The sequence below is a fragment of the Herpailurus yagouaroundi genome, unplaced genomic scaffold (assembly GCF_014898765.1).
Source record: "Herpailurus yagouaroundi ecotype Mexico unplaced genomic scaffold, PumYag 139, whole genome shotgun sequence".
In the NCBI taxonomy this organism is placed as follows: domain Eukaryota; kingdom Metazoa; phylum Chordata; class Mammalia; order Carnivora; family Felidae; genus Herpailurus; species Herpailurus yagouaroundi.
In genome coordinates, this window is record NW_024412394.1 from 83,362,845 (window position 1) to 83,376,823 (window position 13,979).

Here is a 13,979-nt window from a genome sequence, read left to right on the forward strand (position 1 = left end):
CAGATTTTTGTATATTTATTTTGTACCTTACAACTTTACTGAATTTATAAGTTCTAATAGTTTTTTTGATGGAGTCTCTAGGATTTTCTATGTATAATATCATATCATCTACAAATAGTGACAGTTTTACTTCTTTCTTTACAATTTGGATGCCCTTTATTTTTATTTTCACTTATTCATTTACTTTGCCTAATTGCTATTCCAATACTATATTGAATAGGGGTGCCTGGGTGACTCAGTTGGTTAAGCATCCAATTCTTGGTTTCAGCTCAGGTCATGATCTTACAGTTAATGAGATGGAGCCCTCACAGGCCTCTGTACTGTCAACATGGAGCCTTCTTGGGATTCTCTCTCACCCTCTCTCCCTCTACCCTTCCCCTGCTCATGCTGACATACAAACTCTCTCTCAACATAGATAAATAAACTTTAAATAAAATACTCTGTTGAATGAAAGTGGCAAGAGTGGGCATCATTGTCTTGTTCCTGATCTTAGAGAAAAGGCTTCTCATCTTTGAGTACAATGTTAGCTGTGGACTTATCATACAGCTTTTATTATTTTGAGGTACATTCCCTTTATACTCACTTTGTTGAGAATTTTTATCATAAATGGATGCTGAATTTTGTCAAATGTTTTTTTTTCTGTATCTACGAGATAAGCATGTGACATTTATCCTTCATTTTGCTAACGTGGTGCATTATATTGATTGATTTGTGAATGTTGACCCATCCTTGCATTCTGGGAATAAATCCCACTTGATCATGGTATATGGTGCTTTGAATATATGGTTGAATTTATTTGCTACCATTTTGCTCAGGATTTTTATATCTATGTTCATTAGGGATAGTGGCCTGTAAATTTCTTTTCTTGTGGTGTCCTTGTCTGGTTCTGGTATCAGAATATTGCTGGCATCATAAAATGACTTTGGAAGAGTTCCCTCCTCTTCTATTTTTTGGAAGAGTTTAATAAGGCTTGGTATTAACTTACTTTTGAATGTTTGGTGGAATTTGCCAGTAAAGCAGTCTGGTCCCAGACTCATATTGGAAAGTTTTGGATTACTGATTCAATCTCTTTGCTAGTAATTGGTCTGTTCATATTTTCTTTTTATTATGATTCAGTCTTGATAGGTTATTTCCAGAAATATGTCCATTTATTCTAGATTGTCCAATTTGGTAGCATATAATTGATCATTAGTTTCTTATGATCCTTTGTATTTCTTGATATCAGTTGTGAATTCTCTTTATTTTATTTATTTGATCTTTCTCTTTTTTTTTTTCCTGGTGAGTTTAGCTAAAGGCCTGAAAATTTTGTTTCTATTTTCAAAGACCAAGTTTTTTGTTTAATTGATTTTCTCTATTGTCTTTTTAGTCTCTATTTCTCTCTTTTTTTAAGTCTTTATTTATCCTCTAATCATTGTTATTTCTTTACTTTTACTAACTTGGGGCTTTGTTTGTTCTTTTTCTACTTCTTGGGGTGTAAAGTTAGGTTGTTTATTGGAGACTTTTCTTGTTTCTTGAGGTAGGCATTTATCACTATGAGCTTTCCTCTTCAAACTGCTTTTGCTGCATCACACAAATTTTGGCATGCGACATTGCCATTTTTGCTTGTCTCCAGGTATTTGTTTTATTTCTATTCTGACTTCTTTGACCCACTGAATGTTCGATAGCATTTTTTAATCTTCATATATTTGTGAATTTTCCAGTTTTATTTGTGTAATTAAATTCTAGTTTCATACCATTCATAAAAGATGCTTGACGTGATTTCAATTATTTTAAGTTTATTAAGACTTGCTTGTGGCTTAACATATAATCTATCTTGGAAAATATTCCATGTGTACTTGAGAAGAATGTATATTTTGCTGCTTTTGGATGGAATGTTTTGTATGTATCTATTAAATCCACCTGGTCCAATGTGTTATTTAGGTCAATGTTCCCTCTTTGGTTTTCTGTCTGGATGATCTATCCATTGATATGAGTGGGGTATTAAACGCCCTTACTATTATTGTATTGCCATCAATTTCTCCCTTTAGGTATATTAATATTTGCTTTACATATTTTGATTGTTCTATGTTGGGTGCCTAAATATTTACAAATATTATATATTCTTATTGGATTGACCCCTTTATCATTATGCAATGCCCTTATTTGTCTCTTATTTTAGTCTTTGTTTTAAAGTCTATTTTGTCTGATATAAGTATTGCCACTGTAGCTTTCTTTTCATTTCTATTTGTATAGAATATCTCTTTCCATCCTTTCACTTTCAGTCTCTATGTGTCCTTACATCAAAAGTATCTATATGTTACCTACAAGATAAGTGTTATTTTAATTAATTAAACCACTTCTTATCTTTTGACTGGAGAATTTAGTTCATTCACATTTACAGCAATTATTGATAGTTAGGTTCTTACTGACATTTTGTTAATTGTTTTCTGGCTATTTTTGTAAATCCTCTGTTTCTTTCTTCCTCTCCTACTCTTTTCTTTGGTGGTTTGATGACTTTCTTTGGTGATATGCTTATATTGTTTTTTTCTTGTCTTTTTTTATGTATGTACTATAGATTTTTGCTTTGTAGTTAACACGAGGCTTATATAAAACAACTTAGGTCTATAACAGTCTATTTTAAGTTTATAACTTAAGCTTAATCCCATTCTAAAGTTCAACATTTTTACTGTCCCCCAACCCACATTTTATGTTTCTAATGTCACATTTTACATCTTTTTGACTTATGTATCCCTTAACTAATTATTATAATCCTAGTTATTTTTACTGTTTTTGTCCTTTAAACTTAATAGTAGCTTTAGAAGTGATATATATATATATATATATCACTTTATAATATAGCTTTATACATGATTAATGCACTATATTTACTATATTAATTTTTATAGTGAGATTTATTCTTTCACATGTTTTCTTGTTACTAATAGCACCCTGAATTTTCAGCTTAAAGAAATACCTTTAATATTTTTTGGCAGGCCAGTTTAGTGGTGATGAACTCCATTAGCTTTTATTTGCCTGGAAATCTTTTTTCTATCCTTCACTTCTGAATGATAACTTTACCAGGTAGAGTATTCTTGATCAGAAGTTTTTTCTTTCAGCATTTTTAATATTTCATGTCACTCCTTTCTGGCATGCAAAATTTCTGCTGAAAAATGTGCTGATAGTCTTATAAGGGGTTCCCTTGTGTGTGACAACTTGTTTTTCTTCTTGCTGCTTTTAAGATTCTTTCTTTTATCTTTGACTTTTGACATTTCAATTATATTGTGTCTTGGTGTGGGTCTCTTTGGGTTAATTTCTTTTGGAACTCTCTTGGCTTCCTGGATCTGGATGTCTCCTTCCCTCCCCGGGTTAGGGAAGTTTTCAACCATTATTTCCTCAAACAAGATTTCTACCCCTTTCTCTCTCTCCTGGGACCCCAATAATGCAAATGTTAGTTTGATGTCCTATAAGCTCCTCAAGCTATCTTCATTTTTTTTTTCATTCTTTGCTTGCTCTTGCTCTGATTGGTGAGTTCCACTGTCTTTGAATTGACTAACATTTTCCTTTGTTTAATTTAGTCTGCTGTTGAACCCTCTAGTGTATTTTTCAGTTCTAATTTTGTATTATTCAGCTCTGTGCCTTCTATTTGCTTCTGTTTCAAACTGGTGATGTAGGGAAAATCCTGAACTCACCTCCCACAGCACCCACTGAGTTTAGAGCTATATATGGAACAATTTCCTCTTAGAAGAAAGCCCAGAGACTTGCTGAGTGATAGCCCCACAACAGGCACATGAGAAGAAAACCACGTCAAAGTAGGTAGGATAGGATGGGAAACAATCTTGCTATAAATCCCACCTGTGGTGTGGTGATCCACACTAGGAGAACACTCAAAACCCAGAGCTTCTCTCTGAGGAGAAAAGGGATCAAACCCCACATTGGGCACCTCAGCTTTTAGGACTTGATCCTGAGAGATGAACCCCCAAAACACTGAGGCCCATGCACTCCGACTACCTGCTGGAGAGCGTAGCTCAGAAGGAGCCAATTGTGCCCAGACTTAAAGTAAAGGAGACTCGCCTGCTTATATTAAAGCATTGGAGCAGGCATCTAATTTAACACACACATATAGGTGTCTTCTGGAACACTTTCTGGAGGTGGAGACTGGCAGGTGCCATCTTCTTGCTCTCCTTTTGCCATGCTCTAGAGCTCCCAGAAGAGCTTTTATATGCATCTGATGCCCAGTCTTTACAGCTGCTGCCCAAGGAATGTCTCTTGACTGCCTGGATATGGAGGCCAGAAGATTTTGCATTCCTGATCCCATGGGTCTATAATAATCACAGTCATCCAGAAAGGAATTCATACCCTAATCTGGCATCCTGATTTTTATGGCTGCTGCCAGGGGATACCTCTACATTGCCTGGCTTTGGTGGTCAGTGAGGCTTATGCTTCTGTGTCCCATGGGACTGTAATCAATAGGAAAAGAATTCTTAAACAGCTGTGACCACCTCCACTCAGGCACAACAAGAGGTAACAGACCCAGGTGCTTGATATTTCTGTGAAGCAGGCCTGTTAGCTAATCATCATGGCTGAAACCTGAGGCTCCTAATTAAATACACACCTAGGGGTAGACAGTAATCCTTTCCAGAGACCTCAGAGGGTGGGTGCCATCCTCACACTTTCCCTCTACCTCATTCCAGGACACCAGTGTCTTTTGCAGGAAAACTTTACACATAGCTGGTGCCTGATTTTTATACCTGGTGCCCCAGTTTTTGTAGCTGCCACCTAGAAAATGTTCCTTGATCATCTGTCTCTGGTGGCCAAGGAAGTTTGCACTCCTGTCTCCCATGGCCTATGGCAATTGGAGAGTTGGTTCTTGGTAGGCTGCAATCCCCACAACACTGTGCAGACAGCTGACTGAGGCATATCCTCCAATTTTTCTGTGAAAGAGGCCTCTGGAGCTTTGCTCTGGGAGACAGGCTTCAGGCTTGGCATACATCTAGTGGACTACAAAACTTCTCTCAAGGAACATAGGTTGTAGATGTCATCTTGGAACTATCCCTCTGCCCTACTCCAGCTTGCTGATATCTCCCAGAGAAGAGCTTATATACTCAACTGGCATCTAATTTTTGTGACTGCCATCGCGGGGACATGATCAGATGCCTGGCCAGCAGGGCTTACACTTGTAGTCCCCCTGAACTTTTGCATACTTTTAAAGTATTTGCATACTTTTAAAAGCTGCTGCCTGAGGATCAGTTCTTCCTAACAGCCTGAATGCAAAGATCTTCCCCTTAGGGACACTGATAGGTCTTGACATATCCTCAACTAGGGAGCTATTAAAACTATAAGAGGCTGCTTGGACAAGCATAAAGATTTGAGAGATGACAAAAGGCTGGGGCAGGGTTGAATAACAAGGATAATCTACAAGAGGCCATGCCTTCAAGGCTGGGAGAGGCATTGTTTTATCTACTGTATACAAACCAACAGAGAAAGTCAAGAAAAATAAACAGAGGACTAAGTTACAAATGAAAGAACAAGATACAACCTCAGAAAGAAACCTTAATGAAATGGAGATGAGTAATTTACTTGATAAAGAGTTCAAAGTAATGGTCATAATGATGCTCACTGAACTGGAAAGAAGAATGAATGAACATCATGAGAACTTCAACAAAGAGGGAAATTTTAAGAAAGTATATGTTTTTTTTAGTTGAGAAGACATAACATTCGAATAGCCATTTTTTAATACTCATATTAATCTATGGTTTATTCTCTTTCTATAAGGAGAAAGGTGAATAAGCTTATATAAAAATAAATCATTTTTAGGTAGATTAATTTTGATGTAATAAAATATTCACTATAGGTGAATATCTATAGACCTGGAACAGAATCATAAGTATTTTTTTCCTGATTTGTCAGGATTGTTTTCTAGTGAATTATGTCTTGGGATTAAGTACTTTTGGAAACTGCAGAATGAATGAATGAATGAATTTATTCAATGGGACTGAAAAATGAATTTATTAAATGGGACTCAAGTAACATCAATTAATAAGAGATTAATACAATATCAAGTATATATGGGGCGCCTGGGTGGCGCAGTCGGTTAAGCGTCCGACTTCAACCAGGTCACGATCTCGCGGTCCGTGAGTTCGAGCCCCGCGTCGGGCTCTGGGCTGATGGCTCAGAGCCTGGAGCCTGTTTCCGATTCTGTGTCTCCCTCTCTCTCTGCCCCTCCCCCGTTCATGCTCTGTCTCTCTCTGTCCCAAAAATAAATAAACATTGAAAAAAAAAATTAAAAAAAAAAGTATATAGTGTTTGCCCTGAAGAACTAGACTTTTGTGCACGAAAACACCATTAACATACATACATACACACACACACACACACACACACACACACACTCACTAATACCCAGGAAACTGGAAGAACTTGTCTAGAATTAAAGAATCATGGTGCCCCATCTTCCCAAGGCCCTATAAACATGGAAGACTCACTTAACCTGCATACCATGCTTCAGCAAGCATTAAACCCTACCTTCTAACAATTTGTGTCTCAGACAAATGCCCTAGTCTTCTGGAATTCAACCTAATGCTCTTCTTCTTACAAATCTTACTTGTAGATTTTGGCCTCAAATCTATTGGTGTTTTAGCTTTGGTGACCCATTCAGAATCACTTTATTGGCCAATGGCATATTGGCTTTTCACTCAACATTGAGCTTAGCTCTCTTCTCTGATTTTAACACTGACTGAAACTTTATGTGAAAGTCTTCACCTCAGTCAAGCCTGTGGAAGCCTGATGGCTTGAACAGAGCACATGCACTGTGGAATGAGATCTCTACATATGTAAACAAACAAAAAAAGATAAAAGAAAATGTGCTTAAATGTTCACCTTTTATTGTCTGAGATATAATGACATTGCTATTGAACTTAATCTGCATTAGTCTTTTGAAGAAGATGTTCCTAGGCAATTATAAATAATATTATGCTCAATAATAGATATCAAGTGTTGGTCAATTTTCAGATCCAGATAATTAAAATGCATCTCCTATCATCCAAAGTCAAGTCTGACTTGGAATCAGTTTTCACTGCTACATCAATGAAAAAAATACTAGCTTCTATGAACCCGTAAAATGTTTCCTTTAGGCTAAGAGGTTCTAAGGTTGAGAAATGGACCATAAAATCCTTAATATTTTCCTGAAACAGTCAAGTCCAAGTGAAATATAAATACAAAAACATCAGTTTTAAACAATGATTTATTATCACCTGCTGTCTTTGATCCTAAACATCAACATGGAACTCTAATTTAGCTGATGAGTTAGGCTGAACTAAATGGAGCTCAACGTAAAGCCATTGGCCTAAAATCACCACTCCAGCTTTCCATGAGCCTTTCTGCCACTACCTAGATGGTTCCTCAAAAAAGGCAAGCAAACAAAAGATGGTCCTAACTCTACCCACCTCAAGCTTGCTCGGGATAATCATTCCCTCCTCAAAATAATCATAAAACTTTTTTTCCACAGCACATTGGAAGGAGACAGATACCCTAATAGAAACAGCCAAAGAGAGGATGTCACTATCTCATGAAATAAGTGTCTTAGCCTGGATTTATCCATTTGTGTTGCCAACACTTTTTACCTTAAGTAGATTGAAAGTACTCAGTAGAAGCCAACATTATGGTGCATTGGTGATGTTAATGGCTAGTTGTGGGGGCTTATTTAGGTATAGAGTAGAGACTGTCATTAATCTGGAATTTCCTGGCAAATACAATGTCAGCAGGGGAGCCTCTGGCCTCTACAGACTACATTAATCATAAAGGAATCCTGCACCTGACCTGTAACAATTTCTGGATCCCTAGAAATTCTCTTTTGAGAGACTCTAAAGAAAGACCTCAAAAGGAAGACCAGGGACTTGAAGAAATTACATAGGAATGCAGCAAAATAGTCACCAAAGAAGCATGTGGACACACAATAGGGAAGTCAAATTTTGACCCATAAAAATATCTTTTTGTGGAAAAAAAATCAAAGTACAGTAATACTTAGCTATTTAACAGTATTTGTGCAAAAAGAAAATTATATTACATAATATTATTGAATACAAATAAAAACATACAATGTGGCTGTGAAGGCCAACACGCATGACATAACTAACAATAAATAACATGGTGGAAATTTGTAAACAAGAGTGAAATAATTAAGAATAGTGAAGTCTTGACTATCCAGATGTTTTAGACAATCATCTGCTAGTTGAATTTTCCAGATAGCTGAATTGTATTCCTTTCAGAATCCAAAAGAATTTCATTTTACTCATTATCCTTTCCAAATTATTTATGCAATCCCTTGACTTTTTAAATAGAGTTAGCTAACATGATGCAATCTAAAATACACTTTACCTAGAAAAAACACAAAATTATCCTTTAATCTCACTAATGTGACTATTTCTTTTTTAATTTATCAATACATATAGTAATCCTAAGTACCAAGCACTGTTCTTAGTACTTAACATATATGCTATATCATTTTAATTCTTATTCTTATAGCAACCATATGGACAAGAGAATCTATCCTTGTATATCAGATGAGTAAACTGAGGCACATGGGTTTCATAATTTTCTCAAGGCAAATAAAAAGTGGCAAATCTGAAAACCAAACTCAGGCTATCTGGCTCCAAGTCTGTGTACATGACCTGTATGATGTGTCATTGACTTTCCATTTCTGTTGTTTCATCCTAATCTTTATTGACAAATAAGCTTTTAAAAATATTGGTAACCAATCAGATGTCTATGTAATTCTATTATCAGTGTTTCTACTTACCAGTGTTAAATTATTGTGTATTTTATAGTCCTCACAATTGTCATTTAAATGACTATATAGTATTCTATTGGATTGACAGACCATCTTTAAGTAAATCTTTCCCCATTGTTAGAACACTTAGATTTCTTCAGCTGTTTTGATATCACTTGTATTTGTTTTAAGCACTTTGAGTCAAATTTCATGAACTCTTTGACCTCAAAGATAGTCATGTCTATCTCTAAAAGTACTTTGTACCCCTCAAACATCACTAAAGAAAAATAAATTATAATTATTTAAGTTATTCTTGAAGACTCAAAGCCATTATTACAAATATCAGTTATTTAACTATGAGGTACCACAGTGCTACCTTGGGATCTATTAAAGGTACAGGCTGTTTACACCTATATACAAAATGAACAAAGGCCACATTGCCTTTTAAGTTATAATTGTTTCATATAGATCCATTTTAGTATCTTCTTCTTTTTTTTTTTTTTAATTTTTTTTCAACGTTTTTATTTTTGGGACAGAGAGAGACAGAGCATGAACGGGGGAGGGGCAGAGAGAGAGGGAGACACAGAATCAGAAACAGGCTCCAGGCTCTGAGCCATCAGCCCAGAGCCTGACGCGGGGCTCGAACTCACGGACCGCAAGATCGTGACCTGGCTGAAGTCGGACGCTTAACCGACTGCGCCACCCAGGCGCCCCTTAGTATCTTCTTCTGACACAAAGCTGATAGGCCTCACTTCTGTTTGCAGAGTATGTACACTTCCCCTAGTTTGAATTTATGGCAGATAAAATGTTTTATATTGTACAAACAATGAATAAATAAGATCCGACTGAAGGTTGGTAGCATACTTTTATGAATTAAATGCATGGATTTTGCCACACCTACTTCACCTGCTAATGGCTCTTTAACATACTTGCCTCCTTTGTTTTACATAGGAAAGGATATTATGCAGCAGATCTATCCAAAAGTGAGCTATGGCAGCATTGCAATAATGAATGAATACAGAAAATGGCATTGAGGTAGGGAAAGATAAAAGTGAATTTCCTGAGACCTATTATTGATATATGAAATATGCAAGTAAGGATCCATGACCTAAGGGGTTTTCTTTCTTGGAATTTATAATTGAGACCCGAGGTTAACTTCATAAGCTACTGTATAAAGTTACCATACTAAAGTTAATATTTATTATTGGAATCAATTATATTCTAGAGCTATACAAGGTAGTGAATTAGGTATATGAAACATGTATATAACATGATACCTGCTTTTACGAATTCAAATCATTTCATGGATGGCCACATGAAACAACGTAGGAGAGCCTACAAACACCAACTAATAAACAATATTGGCATGGTTTTCCAATGAGAGGGCTTGATGTTACCAATGTGTTTAACTGTTTGTTTACATTGAAATGTGACTCTGTAAGTTACTTTGTCAAGCATAGTTGCTCTTCTCTTTGAGACAAAAAAAGGACAATATGTACTTTCTTGACTTGCAGAAAAGAGAAAAATCTCAGAAAAGAAAAAACTGCTCACAATTCTCTGAGAACCCAGCAGATTGGTAAAGTTTTGGCTGTGATGGATTACATTAATGTGGGAAGAGAAATACCATGCATTGTTCAGCGGCATTTTTCTTTTAACTGCCCCTTTCCCATTTCTTTAATGTTTGCCTTATATTAATAGTGACTGATATGAAATAATTAACAGACTTGTGCTGTAAATCCAAAGAGAAAATTGCAAAGAACTTAAAGATTGGCCTCATATATAATTCTGCCAGATACATAGAAAAAAGACAGAGAAGCAGGATAAAGTTAAGGAATACTGCAGTTAAACTTTATGTATTATGTCTTTATATAATATTTTTGCTGAAAGAAATATGAAAATATACACAAAAAATACACAAAACTTAGCTGTCAGCAAGAGTGAATTACTAGTAAGTGCCACTGAGAAGCAAAAGAGAAACAACATAAATTATTATAATCATCATCATCATCAAGATTCATGTATTAAGCTCACATATTTTCATTGCACTAGGTTAGCTGCATTAAAAACAAATTAAATTGGCATGGTCCCTGTCCTATAGGAACTTATGATTTAAGAAGACTACATTACCAAGACAAATGTAAGAGAAGCATAGACAGGTACACGCACCTCCAAAAAAGGCTTAAATTGAGTGAATGAAAGAATAAACAAACTAAATTCTTTCTATTATTTATTGAGAAAAGGGGGAATGGTAAGTCCTTGGAGTTCTGAGTTTGGAGTTTAACCACCAGTTGGTCTCACAGGAATAATTTTCAGAAGGTACTGTTGCAGTAATGGTAGAAAATTATCTGAGCAAATTGAAAGATTAGAAAGCTAGAACATTTGAGATTCTAAATTAGGAGTTAGGAAGCATTGTTTTGCCCACAAATTCTTAAATAGGATTCCATAAATAATGATTCCATATTTTAGTATGATGGGACATCTTTGGACTATTAAAAAAAAAGTAACGTGATGAAATGATGGGTAGAGAATAAAATATAATTCCTCTTATAAAATTTTAAAATGTCACCTATTTTCCCACTCAAAATTATTCTATTTATGCATTATTTTAGAGATCATTATATTAGAGATTATTTTTTTCTTTGTGTCTTGTAATGGTCTTTGTCCAAAATCCAAACTATTCTGATCTGACCAAAAGAAAATTTCAGAAAAAGCTATTATTAATAATTAAATTAAAATTTTACTAATCCTGAAATTCATTTTTTACATATTTAAAATGTCTTCACTAATAAAAAGAGGGCTGAATTTTTAAGATACTAGTTTTCATGATTCAGTAACTTTGATTCAATTATTTATAAATAGAAAGAAACAGCACAACCAATACGGTTCTTTAATATTTTAGCAATGTAAAAAGTTATTGTAGTAATTATATAATTTTAATTTTTAAAAACACTGTTGGTGTTATCCAGTGTTTCTTAGTGAAACCCATTTTTATGTTGTTTATTTTTAATTTGTTCTTCATTGCCTGCTTTGTAATGGAACATGTGTTTGCAATTGTATTTAGCAAAATTCATGATCTTAACATTGTACACCAAAGTCAATGTGTCTTCCTGGCAAAAAACAACCAGTATTCAAACACTTTTATAATGTTTGGGGTTTCTGTCTCAATTGACAAAATTGAAAAATATGTATTAGCCAAGCAAAACCACTATCTCAAAGCCATGTTGAAAATTACTCCAACCTGTCAAAGCCAATTGAAATTCCCTTCCCAGCCCAATTCCCAACTTCATTTTGTATGTGAAATAGGAAAAGTTGGATTTGATTATAACCACATGCAGAAGGAATAAAAAAAAAATCACATATATCTTATATTTCTAATACTACATACAATTTTCTTTTCAAATTTGTTGTCTTTCTTTTCCTTTTCCACCATTTATCCCATCTCACCTGTTCTGAATAAGTCACTTGTAGGTAGCATATGCATATGAGTAGCTTAATTAACAGTCAGGATAGCACATTTTAAAAATCCTTGCTGTACCACATCATTCTTACCTGGAAGATGGAATAACTCAAAATTAAAAGATCTAAGATCAGTTCCTAATGCAGATCCAGTAATTTGGGATGTTGCTTAATGTCAATATATATTCTTTTATTTGTTACATTTATATACCAACTACAATGGTTTTCTAACTATGGTGTCTAATTGCTCTTACTCCAGTTCTAACAAAAGGGCATGATTCTGTCCTTAAAGTTCACTATAGAAGTAAGTTCTCTCCTTTAAAATGAAACACAACTTCAGGGGCACCTGGGTGGCTCATCTTGTTAAGCATCCGACTCTTGATATCAGCTCAGGTCATGATCTCACTGTCAGAGACAGAACCAAGCGTTGGGCTTAGGGCTAACAGCACTAGAGCCTGCTTGGGATTCCCTCTCTCCCTCTCTCTCTGCCTCTCCCCTGCTTGCCCACCTGTGAGTGTAAGCACTCTCTCTCCCTCTCTCTTTTAAAATAAATAAATAAACTTTTAAAAAAGTCGACTTCTGGGGCATCTGGGTGGCTCAGTGGGTTAAGCGTCTGACTCCAGATCAGGTCATGATCTTGCAGTTCGCGCGTTGGAGCCCTGCGCAGGGCTCTGAGCTGACAGCCTGGAGCCTGGACCCTGCTTTGGATTCTGTGTCTCCTTCTCTATCTCTTGGCCCCTCCCCTGCTCGCTCTCTCTCTCTCTCTCTCTCAAAAATAAACATCAAAAAATTAAAAAAAAATAAAAAATAAAAATAAAAAAGTCAACTTCATTTCACACCAGAATAAGCCATGATCCAGAATCCAGAGGAGCTAACACAGGTTATGCACAAGATGAGAAGCATGACTAAAATATTATCTTTCCCTCAATCAATGATGGGCAGTACAAGCTACTTGAAATTTAGAGCCCATAAAATCCCTGGAAAACTTATGAGAACAACAAATACAAAACAATGACAGCTAGTGGGAAAAATAAAGGCAAGTCACTTTAAATAAACAACATAATTTCCATCTATAAAATCACTCCAAAGTCCATTGTATTTAACATTTACGACTATTATTTAAAGGAAAAGCAAAGTGTGTCCAAAGAAGTCTAAGAGACAAATATAAGCCATGTATCACATGTTCACAGTTATCTATTGATGAAATATTCAAGAATTTTTATCAAAGCATTGATATAAATACTTCTTTCTCAATTTACCTAGGGCAATTGAGACTCTGGTAGCATACATGGCACATTCAATATTTACCAACACATTATTTCCAAGGAATGAAATGAATTGGAAGCTAATTTGGTGGCACTAAAATGATTTGCGATATTGAACTCTTTGGGGTGAGTGAAGTTATGGATTCTAGGTTGAGATACTTAGGCTGTTCATGAGGTATACTTGTTTATGCGTAAAATAAGAATTCAGAGAACACTACCTGTAGGACTATGCAGACTCTCTCTTCACTGCCACAGCAATCATGGAAGAACTTGTTATGGACATGCCACGTGATTGAATTAGCCTGAGGTTCTGAGCTCCCACATGGAAGACAGCTGTCCTGGAAAGTTGCCTGTACCCTCAGCAAATCTTGAGAGAACAAATAAATAAACTGTTATGTATTAAGCCATTGGGATTTTAGTATTGTTTGTTTCCAAATCATAATCTAACTTATCTAGATTGATATATCAACCACTATTAAAAAATTGTTAATACATTTGTATTTTGCTTTTTAGTA

At 35.4% G+C, this 13,979-nt stretch overlaps 1 long non-coding RNA gene across 1 annotated transcript; it reads left to right on the plus strand.

Annotated features, from left to right (window-relative positions):
- The first annotated feature begins 219 nt into the window (after window positions 1-219).
- LOC121029213 (uncharacterized) lies at window positions 220-12,667 on the plus strand. The gene is made up of 3 exons (XR_005789648.1): window positions 220-317; window positions 4,128-4,141; window positions 12,652-12,667. It is a non-coding gene; the product is annotated as an uncharacterized LOC121029213 (long non-coding RNA).
- Window positions 12,668-13,979: the final 1,312 nt, after the last annotated feature.